We start from the raw sequence: 20,589 nt of genomic DNA, 5'->3' as shown, positions 1-20,589 counted from the left end.
CTCTGTTCCACTGTTGTATTTACCCTGGAGTTTTCTGGAGGCAGTTGCCCTTACTTTACCTCTGTAGATTTGGTTCTCCCCTCTCATGCCATGAGTTGGGAGCCTGGGAGAAAGTATAATTTGCCTTTCCTTTTTCAGTGTTGTGATCTGTCTCTTCACTTTCTCTGTAAGTTCCAGTGTTCCTTCAGACATTTCCTGGGTCCCAGGAATATACTGAATCCCTTATTTTATCCCCAAGTTGTTATTTTCTAGTGTTTGGATTCCAAATCTTGGAGAATTTGATTTGTTGCTGTTTACTGCTCCATTGTCTTCCTGGAAAGATAAATAGTGTGTTAACTTAAAGAGGAGGTATTCTGAGTGGTGAGTCTGGTGAAGAAACCTGGGTTCAGAGAGGAAATTCACTGTAAATGTGCCTTGGTTTTGATTATAAATTACCAACTACAATTATCTGTGTTTAGGAGGTCCATAATGCAAGGCACTGACTGAGTAGGCAGTTTGAATCTTGAAACTGATTAGAGAGGTGCATGTGTTATAAGGGTGTGTTTGGACTTTTGTAGGGGCAAAGAAAGGCAGAGGAACTCGTATGCAGACACAGGTTGCTGACTAGTCAGGCTTTTCTTGGAGGCAGAACAGGGAATATCCAAAGATTCTAATGAACAAAAAACAGACAAAAGGGGAGAGAAGTAGGGAAGCATTAATTTAAAAAACATGTTCTAAAAAGACTGTAATGCAGGCTCCATGCCAGGGCACTGGAGGCTAGCTGACTTCCAAGCTTTATACATTCTCATATCTCTTCTTCTGATTGAATACAGCCCAGAGTCTTGTCTTGCACACTGTGCCTGTTCCCGACATCTGTGAAGTCATGTTGCTGTACCTGGCAGCCCACATGGGCCTGTACCACCTCCTGCACTGGTGCCAGGAGAGGCAGGTGGTGAGCCACCTTCAAAACAAGTATGTCTTCATCACGAGCTGTGACTCGGGCTTTGGAAGCCTGCTGGCCAGGCAGCTGGACATGCGAGGTTTGAGGGTGCTGGCCACATGTCTAACAGAAGAAGGGGCTGAGCAGCTGAGGAAGCCGGCATCAGAACACTGGAGACAGTGATCTTGGATGTCACCCGGACAGAGAGCATTGCTGCAGCCACCTAGTGGGTTAAAGAGCATGTGGGGGACAGAGGTACCGCCCAGATTCCTGTCTGTATCCCTTAGTTTCTTCTCTGTGTGAAGGGAACACCTTCTGTGCGTTCCCTGGTGAGAGTTTAAAGGCATCTTGAGGAGGTGGTGCTTGAAGTAAGACTAAGTTCCTTCCCCTCCCCACAGTGCTAACTTGAGGCCTTTCTGTCTCCTGTTGCCCTTGGAGCCCACTAGTGTGAGTGAGAGGAGCCCTGCTGGGAATCTGACCTCTATGTCCAGATTTCCTCTGTCCTCTGCCTGCATTTCTAAGCAGAAGTTGTGAGATGCTGGATGCTGAGTGCCCAAGTAGAGATGGAGTGTCCTTCAGGAGGACAGGTGGGGACTGACTTTCTGGCTGCATGGTGGCTGGTACACACTGGAGCTGAGCTCCCTGTCTCAGCACTGCAACTTGTTCTTACTGGGTTCCCAACATCTTCCATCTGCAGAGCCAAGATCTTTCCATTTTCAGAACAGTTATGAGATTTAAAACTTGTTTAGGAAAGTCAAACACTTTGGTCACTTTCACTACATTATTTTGTTAGTGTTGTTACTGAGAAGCAAAGGAGCATTGGTTTATTTCATGCAAGAATAAATGTCAAATTTGACTACCATCAGAAACACAGGGATGTCTAAAATCGTAAAAACATGAGCCAATTATTTGATTATTCAGAGAGAGCTATTAGTCACATTTTGATCTACGTGGGATTATATTTTGTGTACAGGTCATATGAAGTTTTTTCACTGAAAAAACGAGGAGATGCAGTTTCATGACCTAATGAGGATTTTTCTGTGGTTTTCACAGTCCTGCTTATTTAAACTACAGAATGGTTGTGTTTGGGAGTTGGTAATTTTTTTGTCACGAATGTCATCTTGGTAAGCACTCTTTTGCTGAAATGTTTATAAATATGTGTATTATTTGGTTCTCGGAGGTAAAGTATGTTAGGAACAGGGTACATTTTCCTTCAAGGACAAGGTGTGTTTCTGAGCCGAGGAGGCACAGATCTCCTGGCCATCTGTTGCAGATTGCTGTGCTGTACTCTTTACCCTGGATGCAAGGTTCACTTGCTGGTGCTGCACTGTGCCCCTGCGTGGCAATGGTGTTTAGTCCTAGAGGTGGGTGTGGGGCTGTCCAGCGTGGCCCCTGAAGATCAGTAATGTGAGGCCTGTTCAGGATGAGGCAGGGTTTCCTTTGGGGACTAGACTTTGAAGAGAGGGCTGTTATTCTCTGTTCCAGTGGGGGGTGGAAGAAGGAAGCCTGTGTCATGCTACAGCTTCCTGTTGGCTTTTGTGAGTGCAATCAGGAAGGTTGCTCAATCTCAGTGTTTCTGTTTTCAAGGTCAGTTTGCTGAGGACAAACACAGTACTGTTTGAAATTTTCCTGCAATCTGGCATCAGTTCTTTGTTTCTTGACCAAATTATACTCACGTGTTAGTCTTGCCTTTTCTTTCTTTTACCTTTTTCTCTGTCTCTCCCTTCCATTTGCTCCCTCAGTCCTGACTTTCTTTTTTCTTGGTAATTTATGTTTGGGGGTGTGTGTGAAAAAGTTGCTTTAAAAAACACTGAAAAAATAAAATGTGAACAGGATTACATGAATTTACTAATACTCCAGTAAGCTGATCCATAAATAAGGGAAGACAGAAGGCATCAAGTCTGTCTGCCATCCAGCAGCAGCACTATGTGTAGCCTGAGTCTTGCAGATATTGGCCTGTGTTGTGCTCTGTCCTTCTTCCATCCCAGGAGAGAAAGTTTTTCCATTGCTTCAAGGTGAATATGAGCCATAACTGTGACCACAGAAACATACAGCGTGTCTCTCCCATCTTCCCGCTGTTCCTAGGACTCTGGGGCCTGGTGAATAATGCTGGCCTCGCCATCCCCTCTGCTCCCAATGAGTGGCTGAGCAAGCAACACTTCATGAACACACTCAGCGTGAACCTGGTGGGGGTGATCGAGATGACTCTGAGCCTGATGCCTTTAGTGAGGAAGGCTCAAGGGCGTGTGATCAATGTCTCCAGTGTCATGGGCTGGGTGTCATTCTTTGGTGGTGGCTATCTCCAAGTATGGCGTGGAGTCCTTCTCAGATAGCCTCAGGTACTAGACAAGGGTGGATTTGCTGGTGTTCTTGTTCCCATTGTTTTGAAGTAGCCTATTATAGGATTTCAGTCCTAGCCTGAGAGGCCTATCTTGGAGATCCTTTCCTCTGGATTTGGGACTCTCTCACTTGCCCTCTCTGGGTTTAAGTGGTCATGTGTTTGGAGCCACCATTCCATGGCTTGTGTAGAGAACAATCCGGACCTGAGTTAAACTTCTCTTCCCCTGAAGGAAGGTTCACAGATGGAAAGCCTCTGAGGTGGAATTGGAACAGGGATGATTTGGGCCCAGAGCCAAAAGGGATGACTTGTATGATTTCAGCTAATGTGAGGTTTGTTAACCAACTCAGCAGATGCTTACTGGAATTTTGTTTGCAAGCATGATAAATGTCTTCTTGCACAATAGTAAGTTGTGTTTTTAAGGTGAGAGTTCAGGCACATATGTGAGAGGGAGAAGAGATACAGAACCATCAGTGCCATCTCTTAGAATGGTTTTGCACAAGTCAGTTTTGGTTACCTTTACAGCTGCAAGGTTTGTGTAGGTGTGCCGAGCAGGTGGGAACAGGTAGGACTGTGTAGGTCCTGCGGCTGCAGATGGGTGTGGACCTCATTCTGTTGACAGGATGCCCCCTGGAAATGCTTGAATGACCTAGAAGGATTCATAGGGCATTGACCCAATCAGTATCCAGGTTTCTGTAAGTGTCTCAGACTGTGAGTTCTGGTTGAGCCACATTTCCTGGCTGGCAGTAGCAAGCGTTCAGCTGAGTGCTGCCTGGGGAGTTTACTGGGGCAGGAGAAGCTCAGGCTGGGCCTGATTTCAGCAGAGGAGGCTGGGACAAAGCATGGAGATTCATCTATACGAGGGAAACAAGCATAGCTAGTGGTTTTGTTTGTTTGTTTGTTTGTTTGTTTGTTTTAAGACATGGATCACTATGGAGACTAGCCTTCAGGCTGTGATTCTTCTACCTTAGTCTCTCAAGTGATGGTTTATAGACATGTGCATCTTACCTAACCAGATAGGTTTTATTGGGCGCCTTTGAAATGAACAGGTAGAAGACAGCAATAGGTTGGCATATGCACAATGCTTGAAAAAATGTTTACAAATACACAGAGACAATGCCATCACCATCTTTTTAACACAAGCTCCTGCACATTATATATCCTAAATTTCCAAATTTCTCCCATTCCAATCTCACATTAATGTGTTGTGCTATGTAATTTTTGTGCTTTGCCTACCAAAAGGACTGAAGTTCTCACCTGTTTCTGGGTTGCTTGCAGAAGAGAGCTCTCCTATTTTGGGGTGAAGTGGTTATTATTGAGCCTGGTTTCTTCAAGATGAACTTAAGCAGTGCTGAAACACTCTTGCCAAGTTTGAAGAAAGTGTTGAACTAGGCCAGCTCAGAGGTCAAGGAGATCTATGGCAAGAAGTTTCTGGAATCCTGTAAGTGATCTTTGGATGGTAGGGAAGAAGCACACCCTCGTCAGGAATCCTTAGTGCAGTTTTGATGTTTTCAATAGCATGAGTTTGCTCCAGGCTCTCTTTCCATGTAAAGTGAGAATATTTAGTCCCAGTCCCTTGGTGCCATATGGGTTCTGGTCACCTAAGGAAGGCTCCTAGCTTATTAGAATTGAGGCATTCTTTCATCTAAACCCTTTATTATCCTGAGAATAAAATTAAAGATGAGAGGAGACATGTGTGCACTCATAAACCCTCCTACATGAGAGGCTGATTATTTCACAGGGTTTGATAATTTCCAGCATTCAAGAGACATTCAGTTTATGCAGCCCAGGCTGCGTGTGTTGACACATGCCTGTTATGCCAGCACTTGGGAAACTGAGGCAGGAGGATTGCTGCAAGTTCAAGGCCATTGTGGGCTACAAAGTGAGTTGAAGGCCAGCGTGATCTGCATGTTGAAATCTTGTTTCAAAAAGAAAAAGAAATTATTCAGCCCAGAAAGAGAAGTGGAGGTAGCTTAGTATAAAACTATAGTTCACTGAGAGTGAGTTGTGACACTTGCTGCGGAATTAGGATAGATTTGATTTGGATGGGTTTTGGATATGAGGAACATTAATTGTTAGGGAAAACTATCTCCCTAAATTGGTTTTAAAGCAGGAAGGTGGGAGGTGGAAATAAGCCTGGATCGTTTTTCTTTCAGTACAGACCTGAGGTCATCTAAATTAGTGGAGCAAAAGAACACACCAGACCTGTCCTTGGTGACGGACTGCATGGAACATGCGCTGACTGCTGTCACCCTCGCACGCAGTACTCAGCTGGCTGGGATGCCAAGCTCTTTTACCTCCCCTTGAACTATGTGCCCTCATTCCTGGTGGATGCCCTTGTGTACTGGGGCTCCTCAGAGCCAACAAAAGCCCTGTAAAGCCAACTGTTGGGTGTGTGGTTGGGTAGATGTGTAGTGTGTGTGGGTTAGGACATGTCAGGTAAGGGCAGTGGGTAGAGGCAAGCAGCTTTCACACACTAGGGCACCTATCTCACTTTTTAGGTCCAAAGGATTTTTATCAGGTATTACTCAAGACTGGTGACGTGAGAGGGAAAGAGTCAAGGACTTCTGCTGAGGAATAGGAACTCAGTAACACCCACTGATTCTCAATTCATTTAGGCATCTGCTGACATCTGTGAGCAACATCGCCAACTGTGAGGGATCTACACATCTGGGGTGGCTGGCAACGTGTGGGAGGATGCACAGCCCACACTTTATTTACCCCTTGCCTTCCTCCTGTGGGTATGCATTGGTCTTGACTACTGTCTGCCTTTCCACAATGTACTAATGGTCCAGGTGATGTAAAGAGTCCCTGTCCTTTACATTCACTGTGTATGTGGCATTGGAGGGTGGAGGGGAGGGCAGCTCCAGTCTTCCCTTGGACTTTAGATATTGGTTGGGAGGTGTTAGGGATTCTGACAAGGACATGCAAACCCATTTCTCTGTTTGTCTTGAAACTGTGATTTTCTTTTAATTGTTTTTGTTTTAGAATAAAGGAGAAGTTTTGATGCTTGAAGAGATCACCCATGTTCCATGATATAAAACATTGCCTGGAGGAGAAGTTGGGTGTGGTGGGAAGAGTCAGGAATTGTTATGAAATTGAAAGGAGAAGGATGACCTGTGGAGTGATTAGACAATAGAAAATGGATTAACTCTGCCCTCTTTCAGGGCTTCCTGCCACAGGATGAGGGATAATTTTTCTCTTCCAAAACTTCCAAGTAGCTTAGAAGATTAGACAGAGGCATGGGCAAGTAAAGAGATGTTCAGAAAGGACTATCATGTCCCAAATCTCTATGCAGATGAGCTGAAGTCTTCATTTCATTTCAGGAGCACAACTCATACCTCTTTTCCCTCCCTCCCTCTGAAGTCACTGCAGTTATGACCGGGCCATTCTTCTGTTGCCCTGAGTCTCTTTTACTCCCACACTCCTCTGGCATTGATGCAGAATCACTTTGGACATGAGTCTTTCATTATCTATTCAGCCTTTGCTGAGCACCTCCTGTATTTGAGGTCAAAACTTGAATCACTCCTGACTTCCTGAGACCTGTGTGTGTATGTTGCCATGTTGTCATGATCTCAAGTGCGGGCTGAACTGAGTATTCATATGCAGGCAGTCACAGAGATGCCTGGGCTAAGGAAAACTGGAATTGAGAGGCATTTCCCCAGTATCTTACCTTTCTTCCACATCAATGTAATGCTTGAGAATCTGAAGCCTTTAGGTAATACTGTGTATTTGAAAAATGACCACAGTGCATTGTAATAACAGAAAGTTATGGCCACTGTTGCTGAGACATTCATTTCCTTTTAAAGTGCTACATAAAAACATGAAAATTATACTACTTTTTGATACTGGGAATTGATCCCATCAGCTCCTGTATGTAGGCAAGAGTTCTACCACTGAGCTACTCACTAGGTTCTCTGTGCTTTATTTTTGAGACAGGGTCTTGTCAAGTGATCCAGACTGGCTTTGAACTTGCCTCAGTCTCGTGAGTAGCTGTGATTGCAAGTTTATGTTAACGTGATTGGCTGAAATGTGTACTAGATATTCATGGGGTTCTAGGTGATTCTTCTTCTTCTTCTTCTTCTTCTTCTTCTTCTTCTTCTTCTTCTTCTTCTTCTTCTTCTTCTTCTTCTTCTTCTTTTGTAGAAGGGATTGAACAAGGATGTCGTGCTTGCCAAGGAGGCACCTAAGTCGCTGAGCTATATCCCCATTCTTAGGTGTTAATTTGGGGGCTTTCCATTTGAAAGATTGTATAGAGTATAAGATCAGGCTTGTGAATGTTGAAAAAATATGGACAACCAAGAAAAATCCTTGAGGGGCTCTCAATCTCTGGATGGCTCATGCCAGCTCATTCAAAATCAATTCATAGAAGCACAAGGTGGTGAGTTCAATCTCTCATTAAAGTCAATTCATATTATCCCCTCAAAAGCAAAAGAAGAGCTTAACAGCATCAGCCTCTTGATCCGTATAAGCCTTGAGACATGCACACATATAGATAGCACCCTCCCCACAGGAAGCACACTCACACAGAAAATACACTGAACTAAAAGAAAAGGTCACTGACTCACTCCATAGCCTGGTGGAGCAGGTTTTCACAAGAAATGGATGCTCTTAGCCTGGTCTAGTCCTCATCCCAGATCTCAGGAGAGTCTTCTTTCCATTTCCTCTTCTTCCTTGCAGTCCTATTCCCTGAGTGTAGGCCTGGGTCCTCTCAGGCTGGAGTCTGGCTCATCAGAGTGCACACGATGCCACAGCAAGGCACTTTATTCCTTACTTTGCTCTTCTGCCCTTGTGAGAATCCAGGATCAGTGAGTCCAAATCCAGGGTCAGCAACTCTTAGATATTTGGCCCCTATTACACATGTTTGTCCCTTCATTTCTGACTACCCACTTAGACTGAGTAGGGTCTCCAGTGTGTGGGGATGGATAGTGGTGTATACAATGCATTTTCACTTTCTGTCCTAGCTCTTCTGCTCTCCCCTTCTGTAGAAGCTTCATCCCTTTGGAGATGGAGTTATGGGGGCTGTCACTCTGATGCTGGAAAGAGTGATCCCCACATGGTTAAGCTGATTCCCCTGACTCCAGCATGTGTCCTGGCCCAGACACTGGCCTGAGCCATGCAGGGACATGCAGGTGCTTAGCAGTAGAGGACTGGTGCCTGGCTAAGTCCCCTTTCCAGGTGTAGACAAGAAAGTGCTTGTCACTGTTGAATGCCTTTTGCCGGAGCCTCAGAGGAGGGTGTGCAGGTGGTGATTGAGAATGTCAGCAGCAGGGAACTCAGAGGACTTCTTTTCTGCCTTGTGCCTCCAGGTGAGGGAGTCTCACCCAGGTTCCTCTTCTCTGATTCTTCCATGGAACACTCAGGAGCCAGCCTTGGTGGTACATGCCTGCAATTCTAGCACATGGGAGGTTGGGCATGAGGATTGCTCAGGGACTACATAATGAGATAAGGAAAATAAAACACAAAGCAATAACGCACAAAACTTTCAGGAATTACTGCAGAACCTAGAGTGTTCTGGAATACCCTCATCCCCTAGCAAGAAGCCGTGTTACTGTCAGATTGAGTGACACAGATCAGCCTTTCGAAGCACTGGAAAAGGCCGCTGTGCATGGATCACTTTGGGAATTTTCCATTGAAGAAACCTGTCCTCACTAAGAAAAAGACCTACAGTTTGTTCCAGACCAAGAAGCCGTGAGGCTTATTTAGCTTGAGTGGTGCCAGAATGAGGCTTTGTTAGTTCCACCAGCTGTTCAACTGTTGGACTCTGCCTCCTTATTGTTTTAATAAGCCCAGAAGTAGGATTCAGGAAGCTACCCTTGAGCATAAATAAGAACATGAGCATGAGGAACAGGAAAAGGACCAGTTAGCAGCACCAGGAGCAGGACCAGGAGCTGAGCAGAAACAGGGGCCACAGGAGGGGCAGGAGTTGAGGAGGAGTAAATACAGGATCCAGAGCAACAGCAAGAGCAAGAGCAAGAGCAGGGAGAGGCATCACCAGGAGGGACGATCTCTGGCAGCCTGCAGGCAGCTCCCTACATTAAGGTATGTTTAGCCATTGGTGGAAACTGAAATGTACAGTGCTGCTGCCTCTCTTCTTGGATGTATAACAGATAAGGTGAGCTTTGTGCAGTACAATTCTCCTTTCAAATCGGCCTCCTCCTATTCCATTTTTACCTTTCAGAGATTGGTAGGTGTAGGCAGTCAGTCAGCATTTCTCAACATCTGATCTTAGCCAAAAGGCAGAGAAGTGATACATCCCCTTACAGGGATTGTGGCTGAAACACTCAGGGCCGGGCCAGCACTCAGAGAACTGTGGTGTCTGTGTGGTGCTTGTGCAATGCAGTCTTTTATGGTTTTAGTCCCTTGATATCTGAGGAGACTGGATTCTGGATGTGTGCACAGGCAGGAGAGCCCTCAGAGTGAAAGGTGGAGGGCATGCTACAGGCAGCTGCAACAGCTCAGTGCTAGTGTGGGAGAACAGGCCCTGAGATACCATATAACTAAGCAGAGGCAGGTAGATCTGGGGTTGCACAGAGTGTAGGTGTAGGTGGATTTATCATCAAGCTGCAGAGTGGTCTCGTGGGGCAAGAAGACTGGTTTGACCCCTCCAATTTGAGTCAGAAACAGTGACATATGTATGGGTTAGGACAAAATTTGCTTCATGTTAGCTGGAAAGGACTTGGTTCACTTAAGCAGGCACCAAATAATCAGGGACATTGTGAAGCCCTGGTCTGCACATACCACTCTCATAGTTTAATCTACTTATAATTTGCCTAGAAACTGTACAGCTGGTGTTATTTTTGGGGCAATCATGTCCACCTACATCTGTTCATCTGAGAAAAGGCCACATTCAGTAAGGGAAAGTTATATCTGTTGTACTTGTTTTGTGAAAGTCATTCTATTCCAGCCTCCCTCCAGCTTTGGGAGTTTCATTCCTGAAAGTCCTGTCTCCCATGCCTTCCTTCCTTACCTCTCTCTTTGCCTCAGACTTCTAACTCCCCTTGGATCCCTTGCTACCAAGAGAGGATCTCTTCATGTCCACTTCCTGGGATGATATTTGTAGTACTGGAGAGAATGGTGGTGACTTATTTTCTTCAGGAGTGAACTGTTTTCATCAGCCTAATTAGAAAACCTGGGTTCTGAGATGAAATTCATTGTAAATGTGCCTTGTCTCCATTGTCAATAATTAGTACCAGTGTTTAGGAGCAAGGTGCTTGCATGCAAATGAAGATAAACAAACTGACTCTAGAACCTGATCACAGAGTTATAGGTGTTATGGTATATGTGTGGATTTCTTTGCAGGCAGAGGTTCTAATAAACTAGAGTCCTATTTTTCTTGGAGGCAGGATGCTGGATATTCAAGGATATCTATATAGCAATAAAACAAAAGCAGTCCAAAGTGTGAAGATGTGGGCAGCATTGACTTAAAGACTACGTTCCAGATAGACAGTAACTAGGGTGTAAGATCCAGGCTCCATGCTACGACTCTAGAGGCTACCTGCCTTGACTGGCCCTTTGGACTCTCACTTCCTCTTCTTCTTTTGGTTTAAAACAAGTCAGTCTCTTGTCTTTCACACTGTCCCTATTCTGGGCTTCTGTGAAGTCATGTTGCTGTACCTGGCAGTCCTTGTGGGTCTGTACCACTGTGTGTGCTGGTACTGGGAGAGCCAGGTGGTGAGCCACCTGCAAGACAAGTATGTCTTCATCATAGGCTGTGACTTGGGCTTCGGGAACCTGCTGGCTCGACAGCCTGACATGTGAGGCTTGAGGGTTCTGGGTGCGTGTCTGACAGAAGAAGGGGCTGAGCAGCTGAGGAAGCAGGCATCAGAACGGCTGGAGGCAGTTATCCTGGGTGTCACCCGGACAGAGCATTACTGCAGCCGCGGAGTGGGTGAAGGAACGTGTAGGGGACAGAGGTACCATCCAGATTCTTGTCTGTCAGTTGGTTTGTTCGCAGTGTGTGAAGGGAACACCTTCTGTGCGTTCCCTGGTGAGAGTTTAAAGGCATCTTGAGGAGGTGGTGCTTGAAGTAAGACTAAGTTCCTTCCCCTCCCCACAGTGCTAACTTGAGGCCTTTCTGTCTCCTGTTGCCCTTGGAGCCCCCTAGTGTGAGTGAGAGGAGCCCTGCTGGGAATCTGACCTCTCTGTCCAGATTTCCTCTGTCCTCTGCCTGCCTTTCTAAGCAGAAGTTGTGAGATGCTGGATGCTGCGTGCCCAAGTAGAAATGGGGTGTCCTGCAGGAGGACGGGTGGGGACTGACTTTCTGGCTGCATGGTGGCTGGAACACACTGGAGCTGAGCTCCCTGTCTCAGCACTGCAACTTGTTCTTACTGGGTCCCCAGAATCCTCCAAGTACAGAGCCAAGATCTTCCCATTTGCAGAGTAGCTATGAGATTCAGATCTGCTTTAGGAAAGCCAAGCATTGGGGTCACCTTTATTTTCTCATTCATTATACTCTTTTGTCAGTGTTGTTACAGAGAAGACAAGGACCATTGGTTTATTTCATTCAAGAGGAAATACTAAGTTTGGCTATCGTCCAAAACACAGCAATATCCAAAATCATAACAGCATGAGCCAATTATCTGATCATTCAGACAGAGATATTAGTCACCTTTTGACCTATATCAGATTGTACTTTGTGCCTAGGTCATATATAGTGTTCTCACTTTGCTAATGAGCTATATCCCTGGCCCTGGTGGTCATGTTTACTTTCTCTTGCACTACACTGTTTGGTAGCATTGGTACTGGGGATGAAATGACCATTTATTTATTTCATTGAAGAATTAATATCAAGTATGATTATTGTCAAAAATACAAGAAAGCATAAAATTATAATAATCATTCCTCATCAACCAGGTTTAAATATCATGAAAATATTGACTTACAAGGGATTAGTATTACTTATGACACTTACTATATTAAGCAATAATATTTTTTTGCACAGCTTATACTCATTTAGTTAACAAATGAAGAGCAGTTTTACTGCCAGATGAAGTTTTAATTAAACAAATAAAATGAGTGATTTAGACTACTCTATTGTCTGATACAGTGCTACTTCTTTACATACACAGAATGGCTGTATAATAGAATTGTTTAGACATTTCATAGTCATAAATGCTTCTGCGGTAAATGTTCACTTACTTAAATCTGTATAGACACCTACACAGCTGAGTTCCCAGAGATAGAGTAAGTTAGTGATAGAATATGTTTTCCTACAAGAGCAGAGTATTTTTTTTTTTTTTTGAGCAGAGGAAGCTCACGATCTGTGTGCAAGCGGTTCCACATGTTTTAGCAAAATCTCTTGCCATAAATCATGTGGTTCCCTGCCCATGTTGCATGCTGGCAGGAAGAAGGCTCTTTGGTCTTAATGGTGGAGGCTGGCCTTTCCAGAGCAGATACCCAAAGAACAGTGACCTGGGTAAGAAACAGGCTGAGTCAGAATGACCTGGGCGAGTGGGAAGAGGACACCATTCTCTGTGGCTGAGTGCAGAGGTACCTAGTGGGGGTGGGGGTGGTAGCCTGGCCCCTGGATTTACTCTGCTATTGAGTTTTTTTTTTAATTTTATTTAAGGAGAAAAAGAAATAAAAAGCAGAAAAAAGGTACAATTTATACAGAATTTCAGAAAAAAATAAACAGTAGGAAATCACTAGTTAATGGATTACATATTGTCATCTTAGAAATATTTGTTCAAGTTACAAAATTAAAGCATATAAAGTGGACATTCAAACAGTGAGACTACAAACAATTCTGTTCAATGATCCAACAAAACTCAGTAATATCATTGTCTATCTTATACACTTAAATATACATGCAGTTATATCATTTAGAGCACTTTCTTTTCCTCTCTTTTGTACAATGACTATTACACTTTTTGGGTTTATTACTCCCACAGTTCTTATTACTTTTTTGGAAGAAAGTAAAACCAAATGTGACATAACAGAACAGAGTTGGTCAAATCAAAAGGGTGCACATAATAGATAATGTAAAAACATAATACAAGGTGATCAACAATGGTTACCATAATCCCTCCTGCTTTTATTTCTTTTTTTTTTTATTTTATTTAAGGAGAAAAGAAAAGAAAGAAAAAAAAACAGTGAAGGGGTACAAGTTATACAGATTTACAGGAGAAAAAAATGCGCAGTAGGAAATCACTAGTTAATGGATTACATATTGCCATCTTAGAAATAATTGTTCAGGTCACAAAATTAAAGCTTGTAGAGTGGACATTCCAACAATGATACTGCAAACAGTTCTGTTCAATGATCCAATAAAACTCTGTGATATCATTTTCTATCTTATACATTTAAATATACATGCAGTTATATAGTTTAGAGCACTTTCTTTTCCTCTCTTTTGTACAATGACTATTACACATTTTGGGTTTCATTGCTCCCACGGTTCTTATTGCTTTTTTGGAAGAGAGTAAAACCAAATGTGACATAACAGAACAGAATTGGTCAAGTCAAAAGGATGGACATAATAGATAATATAAAAACATAATACAAGGTGATCAACAATGGTTACCATAATGCCTCCCGCTATTTCTAATAGAATTGCCTATATCATTAGTTGTAATACAATTGAACAAAACCGTAAAGAATAAAACCGACAAAACCAAAACATTGGAGATATTGTAGGTCTTCAAAAGTAGATAAAAGTCAACGAGAATGGGCGTTATAATGAATCTCATTATCTTCTCAGCTGATGCCTAAACTTTCGAACCTGATACTATCCAGCAAAACAGAATAGAGGAACCTCAGTCAAAAACAAGATGGTGAGAGTAATACAGGGCTTCAAATCGAGATAATAGAAAGTCAAAGTGGGTTACTATATTATATCCTGCTATATTTTTCCCTTTAATTAAATGGATAAAAATTAAAAAGTAAATAATGGAGTGGAGATTGAGAAAAAAGAGGGCATAACAGCGAAACAGGGCAGATCAAAACATAACCATTTAAGCAGAATAGTGTTTCACCACCAGATAATCCTGACCCAAAAATAGTTACCATATTGACTCCCTCCCTGAAGTCCTTGAGTACAACTTCATATACTGTAGCATTAAGTATATCAAAACAATGTAAAACCATTTAAGAGAATGACAGCATTATAGAGTATTTAGAATCGACTAACAGAAAATGAACAATGGTCTCTGTATAATCTCCTTGTCTTTAAAAGGTTTTTGCTTATACTATCGTACATAACAAAATCCAGTAAGATACAACCTGTTTAGACCATTGGAGACAGAAGAACAAAAGCTAGATGAGACTTCAAAACAAGATGGTACTAAATCAGCATTACCTATTAAGATGTCATTTTCTCCAAAAAAAGCTGTTCCTATCATCCAATCTTCTCTGTCTCATTTCTGTTGAGCTCTTTTTCTGTCAGTAGCTGTCAGTTTGTCTTCTTCATTTTGTTCTCTGCTCCATTCGTTGTGGCCTCCCCGCCACTATTTCTGGGTTCTTTGTATTTTTCTTTTTTTAGAATATCCTGCAATACTTTCTGTAGGATTGAATTGGTGGTTGCAAATTCCCCCAGTTCCTCTTTATCCTGGAAGCACCTCGTTTTTCCATCAATTTCCAGGGACAGTTGTGCAGGATATCTCAATCTTGGCTGGAGATTATTATCTTTCAAAGCTTGAATTATTTCTCCCCATGCTCTTCGTGATTTGATGGTTTGTGAAGAGAAATCTGCTGTAATTCTGATGGGTATTCCCTTGTAAGTGGTCTGTTTCTTGTCTCTGACAGCTTTTAATATTCTGTTCTTGTATTGAATTTCTGGAATTTTTATTATTATATGCCTGGGTGTTTCTCTGTTAGTGTTGTAGGTAGCTGGGGTCCTGTATGCCTCATACATCTGAGTATCTTTACCTTTTGCTAAATTAGGAAAATTCTCCTGGATTATTTCTGTGAGTAGCTTTTGTAGTTCACTTGTTTGTGTCCCTACTTCTTCTTTTATGTTCTTAATCCTTAAGTTATGGCTCCTCTTATCATCTTCTTGTCTTTGTATTATTGCTGTGTGTTTCTTTGTTATTTTTAAGAAGTTTTTCATTTCATTCTCCCATATTACAAGTCTGCCCTCCAGTTCAGATAGTCTGTCCTTAGTTTCTTTCAAGCTGTTATGCCAGTCTTGGATAGACTTCTTAATTTCTTGATAGTCCCTTTGAACCTGCTTCACATATTCAATGCTTTCTCTGTTTTCTCCATCAAGCAATTCTCTCCTCTTTTTCTGTTCTTCCATTCCACCATCTGTTTTTTCCTGGGTGGTGCTTAGCATTTCTCTAACTATTCTGCATACTTCTAGCTTCAGGTCATTGATAACTTCATTCCTGAATTGGTCTATGAGGCTCTCTAGATGGCGCTTAATGTATATTGGTGCGGTGTCCACTATTGCCTGTTTCTCAGGATTGGGGGCCGAGGAGCCTTTTTTGTTGCTTCCCTTCCCCATATTTTCTGTTCCTTATAAAATGCAATCTTACATAGGAGGCCCGGCTTCCCTGTCTGTCAGCCACAGCCTGATCAAATTGCGCTGGCTAGTTGTTCCCGCCCACCGCTGCGCACCAGGGAGTTGCGGAGGAGGCAGCCTACGTGGGAGTCGGTCGCTCCTCCAGGCCACCGTCAGGCTCTGGGATCTGGGTTAGGCCAGCCTAGGGAGTCCGCCAGCAGCGTCACTCAGGCCAGGCACCTTTCACCAATCCCGTCGAAGAGGGGAATGTGCGGCTGGAGTTGTCACGGTGCCCTGCTCTTACAGGACTGCCCGAGCCCAGAAAAACCTCCGCTGGAGTCAAACTGTGGTAGGGGATCAGTTTCTTGCTCACCTCGCCACCAGTCAGTTTTCCTCCTTGTCCGTCCTGTTTCCGACTCCGTTCGCAGACTCCTGTTCCCAGAGCTCGGCGCGTCTCTCCTTGCCGAGCCGCTGTGGAGGCAGCCAGCCGCCGGGCGGCGGGAACTCCAAACCGCGGTTTCCAATGGCGCGGGGTCGAGCCTCCACACCGAGATTTTTCTGTTCCTATTTTAGCGCCAGGACTGTATTCTAAGTTAGATTCTCTCAGCCCAGTTCGTTCCTGAGTCAGCAGAGCATATCTCTACTGGTTCGTATCTCCTTAGTCCGCATCATTCCTGGCCTCTGAGCCGAGCCTTTCAGAGAGCCTCCGGTAGTTGCTGTTGTCTGTCCGCCATGTTCTCAGGAACTGTCCATAATCCCTCCTGCTATCTCCAATAGAATTGCCTATATCATCAGTTATAATAAAATTGAACAAAACAGTAAAGAATGAAACCAACAGAACCAAAACATTGGAGACATTACAGGTCTTCAAAAGTAGATTACTCAGCCAGAATGGGCATCATAATGAATCCCACTATCTTCACAGCTGTTGCCTAAACTTTCAAACCTGGTACTATCAAGCAAAACAGAATAGAGGAACATCAGTCAAAACAAGATGGTGAGAGCAATACAGGGCTTCAAATCAAGTTAATAGAAAATCAAAGTGGGTTACTATAATATATCCTGCTATTTTTAAATTTATTTTTCCCTTAATTAAAAGGATAAATATAAAAAAAATAATAAAATGGAGATTGAGATAAAAGAGGGCATAACAACAAAACAGCGCAGATCAAAACATAACCATTTAAGCAAAATAGTGTTTCACCACAAGATAATCCCCACATATAAGTAGTTATCATATTGTCTCTTTCCTTGAAATCTTTTGAGTATAACTTCATAAACTGTAGCATCAAATATATCAAAACAATGTAAAACCATTCAAGAGAATGACAGTATTACAGGGTATTTAGAATCAGCTAACAGAAAATGAACAATGGTTTCTGTATAATCTCCTTGTTTATAAAAGTTTTTGTTTATACTATTACATATAATAAAATCCAATAAGATACAACGTGTTAAGACCTATGGAGACAGAAGAACAAAAGCTTGATGGGACTTCAAAACAAGATGATATTAAATCAGCGTTACCTATTATGACATGGTTTTCTCCAAAATAGCTGTTCCTATCATCCAATCTTCTCTGCCTCATTTCTGTTGAGCTCTTTTTCTGTCATTAGTTGTCAGTTTGTCTTCTTCATTTTGTTTTCTGCTCCATTCATTGTGGCCTCTCTGCCACTATTTCTGGATTCTTCATATTTTTCTTTTTTAGAATATCCTGCAGTATTCTCTGCAGGGTTGAATCGGTGATTGCATAGTCCCCTAGTTTCTCTTTATCCTGGAAGCACCTTGTTTTTCCATCAAGGGAAGAAGGGAGAAGAGACACAGAATCATCAGTTCCATCTCTTAGAGTCATTTTCCCCAAGTTGGCCTTTTTGACCATGGCAGCTGCAAGGTTTGTGTAGGTGTGCTGGGCAGGTGGGCACCTGTAGGCTTGTGTAGGGACTGTGGCTCTGGACTGGTGTGGACTACATCCTGTCGGCAGGATGCCCCCTGGAAATGAATGAATTCCAGGAGTCACCTTTACCAATGCAGAGGTGTCTCAGACTATGGGTTACTAGAAAGAAATGTAAGCTGAGCCATATTCCCTAGATGACAGAGCAGCTGGGGAGCTTCCTGGGGCAGGAGAGGGCAAGCATGGGCTTGATTATAGAGGAGGTGACTTGGCCTGAGCCTGGAGATCCATTGCAAAAGAAGGGAAGGGGAGTAGGTAGTACATTTTTGCTTTTGTTTTTGGTACAGGGTCTAAACTATAGCCCAGACTATTCTTTAGTCTTTATCCTCCCACCTAAACCTCAGAAGTGGCAGTTTATGTGTGCGTGCTCAGTATCTAATGGTAGATAGGTTTTCATGAACAGGTAGGATTTAGACCTGCATGACCCTGGTATAAGCAGAACACTTCTATCAAGGTCCACTCACAGAAACACAATGACATCACCATCATTTTGAGACCTGCTGCTGCACATTACAAATCCTAAACTTCCCAATTCCCCTATCCGAATCTTACATGAAAGTATTGTTACTGGTATTTAACTGTGCTTTGCCTTTTGAGACTGCTGATGTCTTTGCCTGCTGCCTGTGCCTTGCAGGAAAGAGCTCTCCTATTTTGCGGTGAATGTGGCTCTAATCGAGCTTGGTTACTTGAAGACCAATGGGAATAGTACTGAAACATTCTTGCAAGTTTGAAGAAGGTGTGAGACCAGGCCAGCTCAGAGGTCAAGATTTATGGCGAGAAGTTTCTGGAATCCTGTAAGTGATTTTTGGATGATAAGGAGAGAAGCACACATGAGGTTTCCCCAAGCTCTTGTTTGTGCAGCAAGTGAAGACATTTAGTTACTTGGTGCCACACGGATTCTGCTTACCTAAGAAAGGATTCTGGCTTATTGGAACTTAGGGCAGTCTTTCATCTAAGCTCATTATTATTATGAGGATAAAATTAAGGCAGAGAGGAGACATGTGTGTCCTCATGGCCGTCTGGGGTGAGAAGCAGCTTAATCCACAAGCTTAGAGAATTTCCAGTGCTTAAAAGATCTTCAACTTATGCAGCTCAGATACTCCAGGAAAAGAGGTGGAGGTGGCTCAGTGTGGAACCTTAGTTTGTTATAAATGAGTTGTGGTAATTCCTGGGACATTAGCATACATTTGAGTAGGCAAAGTTTCTGAGGTTGGGGATCCTGAATTTTTAGGGAAATTTTTTTCCCTATGTTGGTCCTAGAGCAAGAATGTTGGGAGGTAGAAATATATCTGGATTATTTCTCATTTTCCAGAGACCTCCATTATCAACAATTATTAGAGAAAGTGTGGAAATCAGAACTGTCTTCAGTCATGGATTGCATGGAACATGAGCTGACTGCCTTTCACCTTTGAATCTGGTACTCACCTGGTTGGAATGCCAAGCTCTTTTACCTCCCAGTGTGCTACATATCCACATTTTTGGTGGATTTCATTGTGTACTTGGCCTTCCCAAAGCCAGCGAAAGCCCTGTAGTGCCATCTTTTGGGTGTGCGGTTGGAGAAGATAGGTAGTGTATATGGGTTGGGTCATATCAGGGAAGGGCAGTGGGTGGAGAATATCAGCTCTCACATACCAGGGCACTATCCCACCTCTTTGGTGCAAAGACTTTTTCTCAGATATTACTCAAGACTGTTGAAGTGAGAGGGAACGTGTTAAGGACTTCTAAGGAGGAAGAGGGACTCTGCATCAATCACTGATGCCCAGTTGACTGAGACATTTGCTGATGGCTCCGAGCAACATGGCTGACTTTGAGGGCTCTACACACCTGGGGTGGCTGAGATCATGTGGGAGAACTCAGAGCCCACACCTCATTTTCCCTTTGTGTTCCTCCTGATGTTATTCATCAGTCATGGCTACTATCTGCCTCCCCACAGCATAGAAATGGCCTGGGTTATGGATTGTTGGGATGGGGGGGGTGGGTAAGAAGCACCAGTCTATGCCCTTGTACCTTAGCTATTTTTTGGGAGAAAGGTTCCTCTACAGGGATCCTGGCAGAGGACATACCAACCAATTTCTTCGTTCATCTTGAAATCATAGCTTCCTTTTGATTTCTTTTCTTTTAGAATAGAAAGATTTTGGTGCTTGAAGAGATCACCTATGCTCCATGATTTTAAACATTGCCTGGACCTGAGGTGTGGTGGTAAGAGTCAGGTACCATCACGAAATCTGAGCAAAGAGAAGGATGACTTGTGGAATGGGGAGACAGTACAAGTTGAATTATATCTGTCCTTTCTCAGGCTTTTCTGCTTCAAACTGAGGAACAGTTATTTCCTTTCCAAACATCTTAAGATCAAATTCACAGAAGTAGACAGTTGAATGTGCAAGAAAAGAGTGGAGATGCTAAATCTCTTTGTTTGCTTAATACCTGTTGGTGTCTGTGCTTAGATCCCCAATTTCTTAAAGCAGTGCATGGTGAAGGCCCACATGAATGAGTCATGCGTATGATCTTTAGGTTTCTAGGAAGAACAAACCCTTTGTTATGTTCATAACATAGGACTGACAGTGCCTACTGTTTGCTAAAATGTAAAGTACAAATTAATGGGATTCCAGGTAATTTTTGAGAGCCATACATTGAAAAACTTATATGGAGTTTTGGTTCAGGCCTGGGAATGTTGAAGAAACAAGGAAGACCAAAAAGAAGCCTTGAGCAGAGCCCAGTCTCTGATTGGTTCAGTACAGTTCATTTAAAGAGTAGAGCAACAACTTTTATTTAGTGTGAAGCTTCCTGAATTTTTTCCATGTATTTATTGCTGTTCATTCAGGAAAAAAGGTTGTATAAAATGCAATCTGCTCTAGGAGTATAAGTGGCCTTTCCATTACAAAGCATTTCTAATATCATCGTATGTAATAAACATTCAAATAAGGAGAAGCTAGGATACC

General features: G+C 43.1%; 1 protein-coding gene and 1 pseudogene across 1 annotated transcript in view; both read left to right on the top strand.

Annotated features, from left to right (window-relative positions):
* The first annotated feature begins 862 nt into the window (after positions 1–862).
* Positions 863–5,987, top strand: LOC100728451 (retinol dehydrogenase 16-like; annotated as a pseudogene).
* A 3,072-nt stretch (positions 5,988–9,059) lies between these two features.
* Positions 9,060–20,589, top strand: part of LOC100729007 (retinol dehydrogenase 16) — a 53,574-nt gene continuing 42,044 nt past the window's right edge. The window contains exon 1 of the mRNA XM_063254981.1: positions 9,060–9,299. The gene's annotated coding sequence lies outside the window, so the exon portion shown is untranslated. The remainder of the gene's footprint in view (positions 9,300–20,589) is intronic.

The sequence above is a fragment of the Cavia porcellus genome, unplaced genomic scaffold (genome assembly GCF_034190915.1).
Source record: "Cavia porcellus strain 051 isolate PalLab524CR breed Dunkin Hartley unplaced genomic scaffold, mCavPor4.1 scaffold_8, whole genome shotgun sequence".
Lineage (NCBI taxonomy): Eukaryota > Metazoa > Chordata > Mammalia > Rodentia > Caviidae > Cavia > Cavia porcellus.
The sequence above is the reverse complement of the archived record's forward strand: the minus strand, read 5'-3'. Positions and strand labels throughout refer to the sequence as shown.